Source organism: Macaca fascicularis, chromosome 6 (genome assembly GCF_037993035.2).
Source record: "Macaca fascicularis isolate 582-1 chromosome 6, T2T-MFA8v1.1".
Lineage (NCBI taxonomy): Eukaryota > Metazoa > Chordata > Mammalia > Primates > Cercopithecidae > Macaca > Macaca fascicularis.
In genome coordinates this window covers 141,583,460-141,603,192 of record NC_088380.1, presented here as the reverse complement: position 1 = coordinate 141,603,192, position 19,733 = coordinate 141,583,460, and positions in this window count along the sequence as shown.

Below are 19,733 nucleotides of genomic sequence, written 5' to 3'. Positions count from 1 at the left end.
GCTCAGTTAACACCCGTGTCATTGCAGGGTGTTGGAACAAGCAGAGTCTGAGTGAAGAAAATTAAACAACAGCATTTGACAAGTGGCCCATCCCCTGTGGCACCGCCCTGAGCCAGGCAAAGGGGACAGTCTAGGCCTTGCTGGCCCAGCCGGGAGGAGCCAGCTCCAAAAGGCAGGAGGCAGGAGGCTCTTGGTAAATAGGGGCCACACCCACTTGGAGATCCAGGAGTGGAGAGAAGGGGAGCTACAGGGCCCTGGAAAGGCGGCTGTGGAAGACAGTCCTCTCACAGGGAGGCTGCACAGGCCCCATGGCCTCTGCACTCAAGAGGGGCCACCTCTCAAGGACCTCTGCACATCTGCTCCCCAAGTCTCACTCACCCAGAGAGCAGACAGAGTCAGATTCAGGGGCCTGGTAAGGTGCCCTCTAGGAGCTGCCTGGGGCTCTTCATGGCTGAGCAGGTGGGGAAAACTCAGCCTCACCGGATAGAAAGTAGCACCTATGCAACTACTACTCCAGTCCCTCCCGGACCTCTTGAGGAAGCAGGCTAGGAAGAGATGGGGTCGGTCACGAGGGCTGTGCTGGGGCACTTCCCAAGCCTTTGCTGTATCAGCCCAATAGCATTCCCATCTGGACCCCAGCCTGGGAACTGCAGCCCAAGACGTGGTGCTGAGCCCCCAGGTGCAGGAGTCACCCAGGAGACTCCCACTGAGCCACCAAATCCCCAGAGGGCTTTGACATCAAGCAATCAACCTCCATTCCCTGTCCACTGAAAGCTCCTGGGTTCCGCAGTCAATGAACAAACAGTAATGCATGTCAGCTGCATTGGAGCAACTTGTAGCAGACTGACGATGTGCAGAACCACACACACCCCCAGCCCTTGACCCCGCCTACCGGACCTGGTGCTAGTGTCGGCCAGCTACACAGTCCTGCTCCTCATGGTCTTTCTCCACGGGATCAAGCTCAGGCCTCACACCAAGGACCAGCGACACTGATGCCCAAGACACGCCACCAGCAGCGCCAACCATTTGCACCCACTCTAACAGTTGCTGTAACCTCCCATTTTCATAACTGAGAAAACTGAGGGGCTCAGAGAGGCGAAGTGACTTGTCTGAAGGAGCAGAGCCAGGATCTCAGTCCAAATCCAACTAACCAAATCCCAGAGGACATCTGAGGACAGTCCAGGCTCTTTCTAAAGGACAGCTCAAGGGCACCTCCCCAGGCAACCCTCCCCAAGCCCTGCGTTCCCAGCACAAGCGCCAGCTTCCAGCTTGCCCTCCCTGTGTCCCAAGCTGCAGCTAGGAGGAGGGGGTGTGGCTCCCCCCAAATTCCAGCCAAAGAGAGGCGCAGAGCAGACTTCAGCTTCCCGGCACCCACCATGAGACAGAACACATGTTTTTTGTGTTCCCTCCCTCCTCGAGCTCCCAAACATGCTGGAGATATTATTATTATTTATTATTTGCTGAGTGCTGACAGCGTGCTGAGCATCAGACCCAGGAGCCCAGGCCCTGCCAACGCAGCTTGCAGTCAGACACCCAGCACAACACGGCCCCCGGCCACCCAGATACACACGCAGCTGCTGGGGCTGGCTGCCAGGGTCCCCAGCTCAGAGAGCCTCCTCTCTTGTCCTCAGACTCCACAGCCATGCCCCTCGGCCTCTCCCCATCCCAGGAGGAAGATGTCTTTAGTCCCAGGCAGCCAGATGCTCCAAGGCAGGGCCTCCGACCCCAGAAGGGGTTCCGGAGGATTCATTTGGAGCTGGGCTGGAAGATGCAGGAAAAGCCCCTGCCACCAAGGCCTACTCAGCCCAGCCCATGCTCACGCCTGCCGGGCCACTGCAGCAGATCCCATGAAAAACCAAGACGGCCATGTCACCAGCCCGTCCTCTCCTGAACACCCAGCTCACTCTCGCCTTCCTCCTCTGGAGAGAGGACCAGAGGCCAGAGTCAGCTCCGGCATGGAGATTCCCTGCTCTGTCCTGGGAGGCAGGGCCAGGACTAGGGTGAGCAAGTGAAACTCAAAAGCTAAGGGAGCCAAAAAACTCAGGAATCAAGATAAACAATATTTCCACACAGTATTTGTAAAAATCAAAATTAATGCAAAAATCCATGATGAATAAAACACCAAAATGTTAAATAAAGACAAGATCAGTAGTACTGGTGTTTCCTTCACCTCAGGCTCCAGGGTGGCTTCCACGGCACTGCTGGGAAGGCCACTCAGTCCAGGGCACTCCCCCAGCCCGTCCTCTGCATTGGAGGGGTCTCTGCAACCCCATAGCAGTGTCATGGGTCAACACCCCAGACCTCCTGACTGAGGGCTCCTAGAGAAGGTCAGCACCCACCCTGAGGGTCCTTCCTGGAGAAGAAGGTACACAGAAGTCAGTGGGAGCCTGCCAGCATCTGGGGGTGGCACAGGGAGGAAACGTACCCTGGGGTACCTGTGCTTCTCAGTTGCTCAGCTCCAGCTCCTCACTCAGAAATGGGTCCTGGCCAGGTGTGGTGGCTCACGCCTGTAATCCCGACACTTCGGGAAGCTGAGGTGGGTGGATCACTTGAGGTCAGGAGTTTGAGACCAACCTGGCCAACATAGTGAAACCCCCGTCTCTACTAAAAATACAAAAAACTAGCTGGGTGTGGTGGCAGGTGCCTATAATCCCAGCTACTCAGGAGGCTAAGGTAGGAGAATCACTTGAACCCCGGAGGCAGAGGTTGCAGTGAGCCGAGATCATGCCACTGTACTCCAGCCTGGGTGACAGAGCAAGACTCTGTGGGAAGGGAGGGGAGGGGAGGGGTGGGGAGGGGAGGGGAGGGGTGGGGAGGGGAGGGGAGGGGTGGGGAGGGGAAGGGAGGGGTAGGGAGGGGAGAAAAAGGAAAGGAAAGGAAAGGAAAGGAAAGGAAAGGAAAGGAAAGGAAAAAGAAAAGAAAGAAGGGGTCCCCTGCCTGGGTCCCCAGAAGCCATGGTCTCCCATGGGGATACTCAGTGTGCCCCACATCATCGCAGCTCCCTCCCCCAGCAGGACTGCAGCCCCGAGCTGAGGCATGCTGCTAAGAAAGCCTGAGAAGGAGCCCTGCCCCGGGGGCTGGGGCAGGTCGAGGTGGGGCAGGCCTCACAGTCAAGGTGTCCCCACCAGAAGTGACCCACGAAGAAGGGTCCTCCACACCCAGTTCTAGCTAGGGGGCGTGGTTTCTGTAGGTTTGAGTCTTGGGGGACTGCCTACCTTCGAAGCCAAATAAGAGTCACATGCTTCTTTGTCCCTGGCTGCCAAGATTCCTGGGCAGAAGGCTTCCCACCCACCCCAAGCAAAGATGTCCATGACCCACTCCCCAGAACCTGCAATGATGTACCTTACATGGCAAAAGGGGTCTTTGCAGACGTGATTAAGTTTGGGAGTCTTGAGATGGGGAAATTATGATGCATTACCTGGGAGGGTCCAATGTAATCACATGGGTCCCTAAAAGTGGAGAGTATTCCCCAGCTCTGGTCAGAGGGAGAAGCAACGATGGAAGGGGGTGTCCAAGAAATGCAGTGTGGCTGGCTTTGAAGATGGAGGAGGAGGTCACAAGCCAGGGAATGCAAGCAGCCTCTAGAAGCTAGAAAGGTCAAGAAAACAGATTCTTCCCTAGAGTCTCCAGATGGAACACAGCCTGACCGAGGCCTTGATCTTAACCCAGGGAGACCATGTCCAGCTTTTGACTTACAGAATTGTAAGACAATAAATGCATATTGACTTAAAGTCCCTTAGTGTGCGGTAATGTGCTTCAGCGGCAATAGAAAACTAACACTGCCCCAGAGACTTCAGCCATCCTGCCCTCCCCTTCCCCAGGCTTCTTCATGGAAGGGCCTGCCCTTGGATGTTGCTTAAGGAGCTCAGCTCTGTGACTGACACAGCCTGCTTTCTAAGTATGGGCCAAGAGTCCATGCTGAGACCAGCACAAGCCCACAGGTAGCCCTGGCCCCCACCTCTTCCACAGGGGCCCCTGGGCGGGCCCACTCTCCATAGCACAGCCTGCTCCCATTAGCTGCTCAGTCTCCCACTCCAGCCCCAGACTGGTCCAGACCCACTCATCCATCTGTTTGGATGCCACAGCCTTCCTTTACTGCCACAGCCCCTCTCAGACCACTCTGTTGGGTGCATCATCCTGCAACAGCAATGTCGACTTCTCACTGCCCTGCTGCTGCTGTTCTGAAAGATGCAAGGCTTTTTTGCTAGCCCCCCAATGCCATGATGTCCAAACTGTACTCCCAGAACCTTGGGGCCACTGGGGACTTGGGGAGGTGGTTTGAAGGGCAAGTGAATGGGGGTCAGGAACACCCAGCTAGCTGTTCTGCTGTGTACAGACAAACGTTCACTTCAGCAAAGGGGTTTCCAGATAAGTGAAACCTGTGAATACCCTGGCATGAAGGGAGAAGTCACAAACCAGTGGCAAAACTCAGCAGAGAGTGCCGTCCCCATGCAGTATCAGTAGTTTTGTGTCTATTGGTGCAATTACTGGACTGATGTCTGTCTCCCTCTGTAGGCTGTGAGCTCCCACAGGGTGGGACCATGTCAGTTTTGTCCCCACCTTGAAACCCCAGAATTAAACATGATGACTGGCACCTTAGAATGAATACATGAATGAATGAATGAGTAAATGAATTAGTGAATACCACACACACACACAAACACACACACACAGAGACTACAGCCCAAATCACTTCCCCAGGCTCTCAGCATACTGTCTCCAGGACACAGCCCATCTGAGAGCTGCACTTTCTGGGACTCCCTCAACACGCTCTATCGGAAGTGCTGTGGGAAAATGTGGAGTAGAAAGGCTTTTCACACATCTCCACTCTGCTCAGACCCAGCCCAGCTTAGGGCTGGACCTATCCGAGGTGCTAGCAACATCGACCCAACCTCAGTCATCAGGGCCAATGATGGGCCCATCAGGGACTCCCTGGGGTCCGTAAGTCCCTCCTTGGCTTCCTCTGCACTCACTGCTGCCTGCATCCTCATACAACCCCCAGATTCAGCCAAGAGTAGGGGATCTGAGTGTACTTGCACAAGTGTGGGCATAAGTGTTTGCAACAGAAAGGTCAAGTATCCCCCAGGAACCAACACTCACCAGCAGCATCCTGGGCAGTGGGTCCCCATGAGCTGGGAGAGGCTGGTCCTTGTGAGAATGCTAGGAAGGCTGCTGTGGGGGAGGACGACAAGAGCCCTCGGGTGTTGGGGAGGCCACGTGTAGCTTGTCTAAGCGTCTGAGGCCCACCCTGAGCCTCGCATACTTCCATTCAATAGACATCAAACACCTACTATGCACAGGCACTCTCGCCCCCCCACCTGGCAGATGCCCGTGCACAAAGGCGCCAGCTCACTGCAGCAACTGCTCCCCAAAAAAATTCCCTGGGCCAGGAAGCTGCGTCCCGCACCCTAACAACCAGACAACTCAAGCCTTCACGTGTGTGTGCATCTTCGTACACCAGCAAGAGGCGGTGAGGGCCTGGGAGATACCATCAGGGAGACAATCAGGTCTGTGTAGTGCAGTGATTCACAGCCTGAGACATCCCTCCCGAGGCTACTGCCGAATTATCAGCCCCACCATCTTCAATTACGAGGCTTGTCACTCATCTCCAACCATCAGAAGGAAGTGAGTGAGGAGATTAATGTCTTTTTAAAAACTGCTTTCATCCCTTAAAAGGATTCCTGCACACATGCCATTTGCATTTCTAAGAGGAGAGGCAGAAGAGGCACTCAGAGACTCAGCTGCTCCCCTGGCCCCTCAGCCATCTTTGATCACCCGTGTCTCTCCCAAGGCCCTCCCAGAGCTGTGAGGCCAGGCCGGGAAAGCTTTCCGCTGGAGCCTGGGTGGGCCGGACATCCACGCCTGCTTCCCTGGGCTGCCCTCAACAGAAAGAGGACAACTGAGCCACAAGTCCAGCAATGCCACAGCAGCGCCCAGGCATTTCTCTCAGGGAGTCTGTCATGGGTTGAACTGTGTCCCCAAAAAGATATGTTGAAATCTGAACCTCAGAATGTGAACTTATTTGAAAATAGGGTCATTGCAGATATAACTTGTTAAGATGAGGTCATCCCGGGGTAAGGTGAGCCCTTCGTCCAATATGACTAGTGTCCTTATGAGAAAAGGGAAATTTGGACACAGACACAAGGAGGATGCCACATGATGGAGGCACGGACTGGCATGATGCGTCCACAAGCCAAGGAAAGCCAAGAGTTGCTGGCCATCGCCAGAAGCCAGGAGAGAGGGATGGAACAATGTCCCCGCAGAGCCCCCAGAAAAGAGCCAGCCCTAATTTTGGACTTCTAAGTCCCCTAATTTTGGATTTCTGTTGTTTTAAGCACCCGGTTTTTAGTAGTTTGTTATGGTAGCCCCAGCAAACAAATACTGAGCTCATGGTCATCCTCATCTCCTTCATCTTAAGGCATCTCTACTCTGGCCCCAGTAGGGAAGCAGACACTGAAAACTAAGCACAGATAAGGTCCATGTTGGGTCTCAGAAACAGACAGGCCCCTCTCCTCCTGAAGTGCTCTCAACTACTCAGTCAGCTCATTAAACAGTCACTGCCCCCAGCTTCGACCTCCTCCATAGCATTAAAGATGTTCTCCAGACACTGCACAACAGAGCCTGGACAGACAGAAGGTGAGGGAAGACATGGGGTCCTTAGAAACGCCTCAGGCCACCCCAGAGCTTGGGATAAATGCAGGCAGGGGTGGGCACCACCTGGGATCTGTGCCAGACCTGCAATGTAGGATTAAAATAATGTGAAGGCCATGCCAGCTGACAAGATCATGCTCCACTGAGGCAGGGACCTCTACACCTCAGTGCCTGGGCAATAAGTGGATCATAACTGCAAGTAAAATAAATGCACATTGTGGAGAGGCAAAGGAGAGGGGACTCCCATCCCCTGCATGGCAGGCAGTGGGGGTAAGAGAAGGAGATGTAAAAATACACCTGAGTATGTCATTAGGATAGATTCAAGAAAGCCCTTCCCCCTGAGGGCATCCCCGACCACCCCCACACCATGTACCTGTGCAAGGTTGCCAACAACCATCAGCACCAGGACCCACCAGGTTACGGGGGTGCCCTTCACTTCCCAGGGGCCAAATATCACTGCTGTGCCTGGTAGGAAAGAAGAAATATTGTGCAAGTTTGAGAGCCTGGCTGCAGAGGTTCAAATCCCAGCTCATCTGCTTACTGGCTGCATGAGCCTGAACAAGTGACTTAACTTGCCTGTGCCTCAGTTTCCTCATCTGTAACATGAGGGGCTAGCCACACCAATCTCTTGGGTCGAGGAGGACTAGATGCGTTAATGCATGGAAAGCACCTGGTGCAGTGTCTGGCACACGGTACGTGCTTGGTAAGTGTAAACTTACACTATTTGCTATCATTATCCCATGTCCTTACAACTCCAGGGAACAGATCCTTTCACTTGCTTTGTCGGCATTCACTAATGACTCTTCTCCGTATGACAACATCCAACAGCTATTTAGAGAAAATTATGCCTTGTGCCAGGAGCACAGAGGAAAGTTACCAAGGCCCAGTGGGAAAAGCAGACAAAACACTCCAAGAATATGAGATATAAAACATCATCATCAGTCGAGATAGGATGACCTAGGAGGTCATGCTGATGAGGGCATGTCAGACCAAAAGAAATTTGGGTCTTGAGAGTTGAATAGGAGTTTATCTGGTGAGTCTTGCCCAGTCCCATAATAGGTATTCCATCAATAAACAGTGACTAAACTGAGGTAGAGTCACAAAAGAAAATTTCAGCCTAAGAGAAATGAGAATGTATGGTGTGTCCAAGAATAGAGAAGGGATAGGCTAGGGTTTAGCTAGAGTAGGGAGCATGTGAGCAAAAAAGCAGGAAAATAGGTTGAGGTCAAGTGACGCAAAGATCTTGAACGCCACACTCAGGGGTCTTGGCTTCATTCACAGCCTCTGCAGAGCCAAGACGGGGGTGAAGGTGAGGGTGACAAATAAGAGCTGGGCTTAGAAAGGTGGCTTGACTTGCAAAGCAAGTGACACAAAGCTGAAGGCAGGAGCCCAGGGAGGAGGCCAGAGCATTCCCGTCTTCCCTCACCAACCAAGCCCTGCTCTCCATTTGCCCTTGAACCATCTTCCTGGTAGAGATGTTCTCAAGCTCACACCCCTGAAGACCTCCCACTCCAGCTATTCTGGCGAAGGACACAGTGCCCACAGCTGCCCACTATCAGAAGATGCCCTCAGCCAAGGCCTTTCAGGGAAACGTTCATGTCTCCATGCAAGTCCCCAGTTGACAAATGGAATTTGGCTCAGAGACAAGTTAAAGCCATAAATTGGGAACCCTGGTAGCAGGGTGACTCCTGGAATTCAAGCAAAATGACACTCAGCACTTAAAGCATGCAGGCCTTTCCTCTCCCTCACTCCCCAAAGGCACCCCCTTCCAGTCTGCTCGATCCAAGGATCCCGGCTAGTGGATTTCTTTCCAAATGCAGGCTGTGATGTTCTGTGTCATGGACACCGAAGAATCCCCCCCACGGCTCTGTGACTTACCCAGCCGGGTCCCAAGCTGTGCTCTGACCTCACCAGCCTGGCAGAGAGGTTGCCAACGCTGCCAACACCACCCTGACCGTCTGCCTGGCAGCTGGGGCCACACTTAGGCAGCTGCCCCAGCATGCACTAAAATTAGGTGGCCCATTAGACCCAGGACATGGTGATCACAGGCACGTTGCCAGCACTGGCTCAGAGGATCATTCCTCCCAGCCCAGGACTCAAGCCAGGGCAGAACAAGAGTAGCCCAGCATCTCCTCTTAGGCCCAGGGAAACTGAGGTCTGGAGAAGAGCAGGGACCACCAAAGAAGTGTAAACTTTGATTTTTGTTTATTTATTCAATAATATTTTCTGAGGCTGAAAAGTAATATATACCTCTAGCAGAAACTGAAAATATATTCCATGAAGAGGTCAGGGAATTGAACAATCAGAAACCCACCGTCTGAGCTAACTCACTTACATTCTGCTGTGTTTCCCTCCTTTGTAGATTGTTTTATACAACAGAAAACTTTAGAGACAATTTATAAAATATTTCTTTCCCCTACTTGTGTCATTTTGGCAAATCATAAAACATTCTTTATACACACTGAGTCAGTTTACAGTATTCCATTTTATTGAGATGCCATAATTAATGTAATAAAAATGTCCTACTGTTGAACATTTAACTTGTTCCTTTTTTTGCTATTATAAATAACACTGCAGTGAACATCCAGGTGCATGAATCTTCGTCCCCATCTATGATGATTTCCTCAGGATGGATTCTAGCCAATGGTATGAATGGGTCACCAAGAGAAGCATATTGTAAGGCCCTGATACAGATTGCCTGCTGCTCTCCAAAAAGCCAAACCACAGGCTAGCTTTTGATAGCAACCTCAAACACCTCTGCCTGCACTGGGCGTGGCTCCTTACAGCCACAGTTTGTTCGTTCGTGGGATAATTTCTCTCCCAAGGAATCCGGTGTCTATAAAGCCTGCCTGTCTAACACTGCAACCACATGAATCTCTTCAGTGCAAGTCTGCCCCATGGTTCCTTTCCCTAAACTAGCCACAGCATCCAAGAGATACAGGTAGGAATCAAGTCCCAGGCCTCAGGGACTCAGAGGTGCTGCTACTCCAGTGTATGTGGGGCTTAAATTAGGGGTCAATGTGAAACCCATGATTACATCCTTTGAATAGCCCCATGGACCTCTCCTACCTCTCCACCTTTCCCCCAGTTCACCCTGCTGTACACACACCCAGGAAATGATCCCCTTGAGGGGTGCTATCCCTCCCCAGCAAGGTTAACTGACGACCCAAATTATGACACCAGACCTAAGCCAGCAACCCATAAAGCAACTTGGCCAAGAATCGAATTGCCTTTGCATGTCCCAGCAGAGAAACTAAACTCCAGGCTCAGTGTAAATAAGCTGTCTCTGGTCCGACGTCAGCCCCTCTTGCCGGCAAGTTATGGATGGCACTGCGTATCACCCATCATAAATACAGCCCCTTGGCTAAACAAAGTTGACAGCTTTGTGCCAATAACCTTTGAACCACTCAAGCCCAGTGTCAATTGTATTTGTCTTCAAGCTGAGGTTTACTCTAGACTGTTTGCTAAATCAGGGCTCATCTGCAGAGATAATTCAAATATATTACAGGCACCAGGCAGACACAAGGGCCTCCCCCACCTGGCCTCACAAGGGTCGCCACCATAGCAGCCTGAACATCCCCTAACCACTCAGCAAGTTATTCTGGGAAAGAACAAGAAACAAGGGGCAAAAAGAGACACGGAGGCCAGGATCATAACCTTGGATCTGCTGCCAGCTCTCTATGCAACCCCAGCGAAGTCACCAGACCACGTAAAGCCTCTGTTTGCTCCTGAATGAAGGGAGAACCTATTCTCCTAAATCACAGAGAACTTATTTTTGGAGGCCTATTAACAAGTGAAATCAGCCTGCATGAAGGAATCAGCTCTGGAAGTGCAGAAATGCAGAATGAGTTCCAACCTCATGCAGGGGATGGATATGCCCAGAGCAAAACCAAGTCCTGCTGGGTTGAAGAGCAGCCAATGTAAAAACAATCTTACCTGACTTGGGTGGGGCATGGGGAGAGGTTCTAGATAGATATGGTATAATACATAGATACCTTTAACAAAAAGCGCTATAAAAAAAATGCAGGGGGAAGCCACTCTGTGGTCAAGGCAGGTGCAGTTACCATGGCCACCGAGGCTGAGCTAATTTGTACAATTTGCATTTCCCTAGTGCCTGCTGCATGCCAAGCACTGGGCGCTGCCAGAGACAGGGACTCAGGCAAGGCTTATGCTCCCACAGCCAGGGCCCCCACCGCACACCCACTCTGACCACCCCACCCACCCATCTTCAAAATCTGGGGCCCTCTCGCCCAGGACTCTGAGTCCCCAGTGCTTCTCACCATTTGGGGAGCTTTGCCAAACCCAGCCACGAGCCTCTCACCTGTTAGGACCCCAAACAACCCCCAGGAAGCGGGACCAAGACCCAGGGAAGTACCCCACTCTGCTTCGTCTCATGACCATGAAGCTGTGGGCTTGACAGTTCCGGAGGTTAGGGTAGGAGGACTAGGGAGTCGAGAGCTATGTTTAGATTACGTCCCATGAGCTGCTCTTGAAAATGAATGAGAAGAAACTCCACAAGAAAAACTGTCAAGAATGGAAGGGCCAAAGAGTGAACACAGCTGTCAACAGAGGCTCCAGGCAAGCTGGCCCCAGGCACCCAGCACCTATGAGCATCAGTTCCTCTTATCTGTAAAATGGGAATCACATGCTTTGCCCTAGGAGTCACTGCAAAGATCAGACAAAATGGGAACCATCAAAGCCTTCCACATCCTGAAACACACAGGAGGGATTATTGCTGTTATGGTTATAAGGTTGTGCTTCTTGCACCCAGTCAGGAGGCAAGAGATTCGAGTTGTGCCTCTGGTTCCAGAATTCTGCCTCTGCCTCTGCTTCAGGAAAGTGTCCACCACCACCCCTAGGCATCACCAGAATAACGAGAGACTTGCACAAGGCAATCTCTAAAGTCTGTTCAGCTCTCATGCCATAGGATTGATTCTGTGATGTGGGTTAACTACAGAGGCCAGCCCAATGCAAGATGCCCCCTCCTCAGAGGTCAGCCCACCCCTCAATCCCCAACAATATGATGGGAGGAAGCTGGCAAGACCAGGGTCACTGTCACCCACCTTTGGGATTCTCACCCCCGTCTGGGATGCCAGACCCCTCCAGCTTCCACATCTCATCTCAGCTGGCACCTGGAAGACGGGAGAAAAAGGTCACCGTGCTCCATGCCTGGACCATCTCTTTACCATCCACGTACCTGGAAGCAGGAAGACAGCAAGGCGGCAGCGCCTGTGCTGAGAAGGAAGGCAGAAGACATTTATAAATGACCCTCTTAGCTGTTTACGAGACACCTTCTGAGAGAAAGCAGAGGAGGAGAAATAAACTTGAAGTAGGGAGACCTGGCGGGCGTTGCGATGCGCTTTGATAAGCCAGCTGTGCCAGCATTTCTCCTCCATTTTTATGACCACCTTTACGGCCCTGTGTTTGGGACTCTTTATCAGGGTCCGGAAGGAGAGCGTGAGCAAGATCCAAGGCAAAGAGGCTTCCCCAGCAACTCCACAAGCAGATACAACCTCATCTGGAGATCAAGATAACCTCTGTTTTACTCCCATTCCAGGCGGCCATACCCCAGACACCCATATCTGAGGTGGACAAGAAATGCCGGAGCACGGCAATAAATCTGCAGATCCAAGCCCTCCTGAAAGCCCTGACTGAGCCAAAGCCACATGGAAACAAAACCAGGGCTGGGGCTGGGACTAAGGTTCTCCTGAGACCTCTTAGCAGCCCTGATTCATCAGGACACTCTGGAGCTGTTGTCCCAAAGCCCACTGAAGTTGGGAAGAGCGTTTCAGGGCTCCCCCACCAAGCAGGGTTTGGGGTCACACCCAGGTTGGAGCTGGGACTCTGCCATCTCCACTCCCCTGAACTTGCCAGGATTGTGAAAAGGCTGAAAGCACCAGGGCAGGAAGCTCTTGCATCAGCCAACCTAGGTCTGAATCCCAATTCCTCCCTGTGCTGCCTGAGGCAGTAACTCCCTCTGGGCCTTAGGTTTTCTCATCTGTAAAATGGCCCATGCAACAGTACCTAACCTTGCACGATGGGGCACACAGAAGGAACTCAACAAATAGGAGCATTACATTGGATGACTCGACAAAGTAGCCAACAGGCCAGAACTCACTACCTGTTTTCACAAACTGGCTGTGCCCTAGAAGCCTGAAACCTTCATACCAGCCTCATCTGAATGATGGTGGCTCTAACCCCTGCCCTACATATGTGGCAAACCATACTGGGCTCCTAACATATCATTGTGCTTGGGGGAAAGGAAAGTGCTTCAGACATGGAGAAAGGCATAGTTCTGGAACTCCCAAAAAGCCTGTGACCAAAAACAAGCCTACAAAGACAGGACATGCTAAATACAAAACTCCAGGATCATGGCAAGGGAACAGGAGAGTAGATATAATCATGGTCAGGGAGGGAGGCCGGAGAAGGCTTCTCAGAAGAGAGGTATCTGAGCAAGGCCTGAACGGGTGAATAGGAGTTTGCCAAAAGGAAGAGAAGGAAGAGGAGAAAGCCTCCTGCAGTCAGTTAGGCTGGTACTGGGTCCTTGGTGAGTCCCATGGAGAGGCGGCAGAGATGGCTGGGAAAGGGCAGCAGAGGGTGCACAGAAATGGTGGACCAGCATCCAATTATTAAGAACCTTGAATGCAGGCTGGGTAAGCTCAGTCTCATGTTGAAGGTGTTGATCTGGAGTCTGGGGCTGGTAAAGGTGTGGGACAAGGCGGCCACATCAACGTAGATCTAGATCGCTTTGGGGAAACTCCTCTTGGATCACAGCAGAGGGGAGCGTTCCGGGGTGGCTGGCGAAGAGGCCAGAGAGCCCGCGGAAATGTTCGCCTAAGGTCTCAGCTGTGTGGACTCCAGGGTGCCCGCCTTGGGGTAAATCACAGCCGCCCCAGGTGGCTGGATCATTGCACTCACCGCCTGCGCGCGCCTGCACCAGCGCTGCTGGCAACCGCGAGGCTGGGGACAGACGCCCGAGTGCGGCCCTGGCGGCTCCACGGGTCTCCGGTGGCACAGCGGGCTCTGCGACGCGCGGCTCTGGACCTGGGCGCGAGCACCTGCTGCTGGGCCACCTGGCACCTCGTGCGGAAGAGTGAGGCCGCGTGGACACCCCGAGTGTTCCTCTGAGCTCCGTGCCTTTGCGTCAACTCGCTGTCCCCAAGTGGTCAGAACCCTTACAGTCAAAACCCACACGCGTCCTCCTTGCTGGGCACAGTTCGGGCCCTCTGCGCCCACGTTCTGTGAGATGTGCTCGCGGCCCGCGATCGGCCTGCTGGTCCCAGCAGCCATGCCGGGATGGGCTCCAGCGAGGCTCTGGGCGCTTTCCCTCTGCCTCGCCACTTTTGATCTCCCCCTTCCATCGCCCTAGCCCCTCGCCCTCCTGCCTTTCCCGGAGACAGCTCCTGGTGTGCCATGAGGGCATGCCCGCCGCCCCCCAAGCAGAACCTCAAACTGCCTATTTATTTACAGTTTTAAACGTTTTATTTTGAAATAATATAAATTCACGGGAGTTGCGCCATATTTCCTTATCTGAAGTAATATAGATTCACCTAGTTTTTCCTAGTGACTATACCTTATTAGCACAATAGCCAAACCAGGCAATTGATTGGTATAAAGTGTGCATATAGTTCCATGTCATTTTATCACATACGTAAACTCATGAGATCACCACCGAAATCCAGACACTGAATCAACCCACCAACACCAAGATCTCCCCACTGCTCTCCAGACAGGCACACTCACCCCCTCTCCCCACCAGCCCCAGCTCCCGGCCCAATCTGTTTTCCACATTGAAATGTTCCTCATTTTGAGGGTGTTACATAAATGAAGTCAGACAGTAAGTGTCCTTTTGAGATTGGCTTTTTTTCACTCAACATAATGCCCTTGAGACTCAGCCAAAAGGAATCAACTGTTTGTTCCATTTTATTTCTGGGTAGTGTTCCATGGTATGGACGCACCAGTTTGTTTAACCATTCACCTATTGTAGGACATCTTAGTTGTTTCCAGCTTTTGGCCATCACAAATAAAACTGCTATAAAAACTCAGGTACCTGTCAGGAAGCTGAGCATCTGCCCCATTTTTAAACTATTCACATTTCTTCAAAATGTCTTTTTTTAAGTGGTTTGTGTTTATGATTTAATTATGTTTACATGTTTAGACCTACTTCCTCCCAAAAGGCTTTAAGATGGCCTTTTCTTAAGTACATACAGTAAAACAAATTAAAAAATCAAATCAAAATGGGGAACGGAGAATGAACTCAAGAGATCCAGCCTCAGACACAGGCTGGTGAAAGGGTCCACACCTAAATGAAGGTGGCTGGGGAAGTGGGGACCACTCTTCACCTATCCCAGGCCCACCAGAGAGTGGAAGGCAAAATAGAAGCGTGAGCAGGAAGCAGGGAACCCAGACGTATGGACCCAGAACCCAGCAACAAGCTCCACAAAGGCCCCAGCCTGCATTCCTCTGTCCTCCAGGAGGGAGGGCCAGTCACCAGCCTTTGCATAAAGCAGTTCCCACACACACTGGCAGCCCCTCTTCCCCCTCTTTGTAGGCTAGGGTGTGGGTGGCTAAAGAGGGTTTCTCCATTGCCATGCTAGAGGCCCAGATGGACCCTTGGCCAGGTGGGAACCCCACAAGGCTGCTGGAATGAAAGAAAGTACCTGACCTGGGGTGAGTCCTTCCCATCATAGGCACTGAGGCCCCAAGCTCACCTCTAAAGCAAGGTACACAGCCAGGGAAGCCTGGACAAATGGTGACAGTTCCACAGTAATTCTGGGTGGGCCTGTGACAGAGCCCAGGATGGGGAAAGCACCCGGACTTTCTCTACCAAGTCTCCTGGCCAGCTCTCCTCTTCCTGAGGGCCCATGGAGTGGGTGCCTTGAAGAATACTGGACACAGGGCATGGAGAGCCAGTGGGAAGCATGGAGACACAGACTGAGGCATGGAGAGCTCAGGCCACATCCCCGGTGGGGGGTCCAGGGGCCAGAGCCTAGGGATCTGGACCATCTCCACTTAGAAAAAAAGGAGGCCCAGCCTTGCTAAGTAGGCCAGATCATCAGTGAACTAAGGAATTTGGCCTTTCCTGAGTTCCCCCTGCTAGGACACCTCCTTCCCAGCTCAAAGGAGAAAGGCAGGGGCCCTTGGTAGTCCTCCACTGGTCTCTCATCCAGACCAGCTCAGCCACCTCTTACCCCCCACCCCCCAACCTTCCTAGAGCAGAGCCCTGCTCAGGCCATTTCCCAGCTCAGACATCCTTGCCTGAGATGGTCCCCAGGGGGTGGGAAAGGCACCTCATCACACCCCCATGAGCACTCTGGGCTCTGCCACCCGGAACTCAACTGAACCTGCAGGTCCCCAAACAGCCCATCTTCCCCAGCTCCACGTGCTTGCCTGTCTGTGCATTCTCCTAAACACCCTCTCACCTGCTCTGAAGGAAGTCTTGCCAGGGTCTCGAGCCCCGGTGCAAAAGGTACCTCCTCTAGGCAGCCTTCTCTGATGCGGGCCCTCACCTGATGCTCACAGTAACAGGGGATGAGAAGGTGGGGGATCGCAGCTGGCTGGCCAAGCCATATTACAGCAAAGAAACTGAGGCCCAAATAGGCAAAGTGTCTGGTCTTGCCACTCTCTGCCTCCTGCCCTGCCCTCTTCCTTTGAAGAAGTAGGTGGCCATATTTGTCTGGAATATGGGCAGAAAGAACAAGGTTCCCTTGAGCCCCCCAGTTCTGGGGGCAGGAGTATTGAGACCCCTCCTAGCCTGAGTATATCCAGGTGTCACAAGCTCCCAGGTCCCAGGACTAGACCAGCTCTGCCTCTTAGGAAACTTTACCACTGTTGACTTTAGCCAAACTTCCTGGTTCCTACAGGAAGAGGGACCTTGGGATGTACAGGTCACACTGACCTCCCAGCCTGCCAGGCACCTCAGGTGACCCAGCACCCAGGGACTCCCAGGAAGATGCAGCTCGTGGAGCAAGAAGGTTGCCACCAACATGGTCCAAGCTCTGGCCAGCTGGCCCAAAGCACGTGGGAGAGGATGATGGCAGCTTTGGCAGAGGACAGAAGCCTGGAGACAAGGTCCCATGGAGCCTTCAGGCCCAGGCCACTCCCTTTTCCTTGCTATTTATGGCCCCTTGGAGGCTGCTTTCCCCCTTTGTTCTGCCAAACAAGCTCACTCCTGACTCCCAAGCCAGCCAGGGACTTGGCAAACATTTGTCAAGACTCGTCCCCTCACTTTGTGTTTGTCTACGCGGCAAAGATCTGGGCTCTGTGCACAGACAAGTTTCCCCTCCAAGGCTCAGGGCGAGCCCCCATCCTCAGTGGCCCCAAGGCCCCACTGCAGGTATACCAAGGTAGGAGTCTCTCTATCCACCAAAAGTTCAGCGTCCCTTCACCCTGCCTGAAATGCCACCATTGTTCCTCAGTACCATGCATTCCCCCTGGGGCAAGAATAGCATCCAGGCCGTGTCACTCAGACAGTCACACGTAAGTACAGGCACTTGAGGAGTTTTGGAGAAGGGGGTGGGGGAGCCTGTGAAGACTCAAGGCTTGAGGTGGAGGGCCGAGGGTGAGCTAGAATCCAACAGGAGGCAAGGGAAGGGGAGACAGGTGCACCCCCAGCTCCAGCCTCCATGGGAGGGGCTGACCCCACCCTGTGTCCTGGACTCACCAGGATGGTTCTGCCCAACCAGTCGAGGTCAATGTGCCCTGATTCATGCTGCTAGACAGGCAGACAGTCCCCAGTAAGGCAAGGTCTCTGGGGGGACGCCAGGTTCTCATTTCATAGTCGATGCCAGGATGAAGAAAGATGGAGGTCAGTGCCAGATGGAGCCTCAGAGAGCAGACACATTCCAGGGAGAGTGAGTCTCTGGGCCTCAGTTTCCCTGCATATACAGTAGGAACACAGAGGGGAGCCCACTATCCTGGAGGCCGTGGCTGCAGCTGCCTCAGATTCCCCCGCAAAGGGCAGGAGGGAGGGAGCAGCCCCAGACACAACCCAGACACCAGGCAGCACTTTCACCTCCCTGCAACTTGACTTCTTTGATCCTTGAAGATGGAAACAGTCCCTGCTCTACAGATTCGCTTTGAGAACTAAAGGAGCTAATGTACAGGAAGATGTTTGCAAAGACCTGACACACACCTGGGGGCCTAATCCATGCGAGCTGATGTTATTATTACTGTTATTTGGGGCTTTAGCCATGTCAGCGAGCCTCAACCAATTTGAGTTCCTCGTGTAAAATGAGCTGGCAGCCAGTTGTGATGGGGAAATAGCCTGATACAATGAGCCCACTTCAGACCTAGCACAGAGCTGGTGCTCAGAAAGTGTTAGCCCCTCTGCGTGCATCCAGTAGGTATTCAATAGATGCTTGCTGACTTCAATCACAAATGGCTAACAGGACATTTAAAAGGAACAAGAAACAGGTCCCTGAGGGATAAAGAGGGAGGCTGCCTTGGCTATCCCCAGGGTCCAGGACCCTTGGAGGCTGGGCTGGAAAGCCTCTAAAGGGGCTCCTACAGTTTGCAAACTATGGCCTAGGGAGCTCTGGAGCTCCTCGGGGGTATCTGTTGCATCCGAAGGGGCTACAGGGGAGAGCAGACAGCAACCAGGGCATCACTTCATTCCTCTGTTTAGGGGTCTTAGTAAAGTTTCATCTGAAAAATGTGCCCTGTTGCTAGAACTAACCTCACTTCTAATTTTTTAGGTGAGAAAATAAAGCCCAGAGAGGACGATCAGCAAGGAACCCAGCACCTTGGAGCCATGGAAACCCTTCTTGGTGCCTCTTTAGGCTCCTCATGGTAGCAGGGGCAGGAGGGCACACAGGGTGTTGTGCACCTAGCCCCAGGTAGATAAGAACATCCAGATGCACCTGCCCTTCACTAGCTTTGTCATGGCCCTGCCCCCATCCCAGCTTCAGGGTAAACCCCTGCTACCCTCAGTGCTCAGCCAGTAGGTCACTTCTTCCAGGAAGTCTGCCCTGACCACCAGGTTAGCTTTGCTCTCCTTGTTCTGTGCTCCCATGGCTCCAAACCAGCACCACTTCTAAAGATGCATTCATCTTTGGATCTGATCCCCTGTGAGGGATTGCATCAGCATTGTCCATCACTCCTGAGTCCCCAGCACCCCACCCAATGCCAGCACATAGAGTGGGTACTTAATAATTGCCTGTTGAATGAACGACTGAAGTATGGCCTCCATTTTCCTCATCTGCAAGATGAATAAATACCACCTTCCAAGGTAAGAAAAGTGGGCCCCTCACTGGGCTGTCTGGTAGGCTGGCAAGCCAAGAGCTCAGACAGCAAGGGTCCTTCTCCTGCTGCCCCTGAGCAGCTTCCGAGGTCAGGCAGCCAGGCAGGAACCACCCACCAGTTTCCTCTGCCATGGCGGAGCCTCAATCTAATGAGCAAAGGCCTGGGCTGGTGGGCATATGGGGTTCCTTACCAAGACTCTAGGGCATCCCACCCACCAGAAATGCCTGCCAGGCTGGCACAGACCCTCCTAGCATGAATATTTATTTAGGATTTGCAGAGAAGGGAAAAACACAGACTACTACAAAGCATCTGCCGAGGAAAAGAGACCACAAAGCCCCGGGGATCCCGTAGGGGCTCCCATAGCCAGCCCTGGCCTGACCCTAAGATCTACCAAGGGCTGCTTGGGATGGTCTCGTGAGCTGTGGCTGAGGGCCAGGCCCTCCGCATATGGGCATCTCTGTCCCTCACAACCCTGCGAGGCAAGAACTCTGCATCCCTCATTGAATGCCTAAGAAAACAAGGCTCACAATGCTAAGGGGGCAGAACTGACGCTCGCACCCAGGCTGACTCCTGGGAGCCTTGAGTACAGGGAGAATTGGGGCCAGGCATAAACATAGAGCATCTCAAGTCCCCAGGTTCTGTTCCCTCTCTGGTACTAGAGTGAGACTGGAGTGCCAGGGTGCACAGCATGGAATGAGGCTATAGCAGTGCTGGCCCCCAACCACCCTTACAACTGCACAAAATGCACTCCTATCTCCCCACAGGGAGGTGACCCAAGGACCCCCAGGAACAATGGCAGTCACTGTGAAGCCACCAGCCGTGTACTTCCAGGGTTCCCA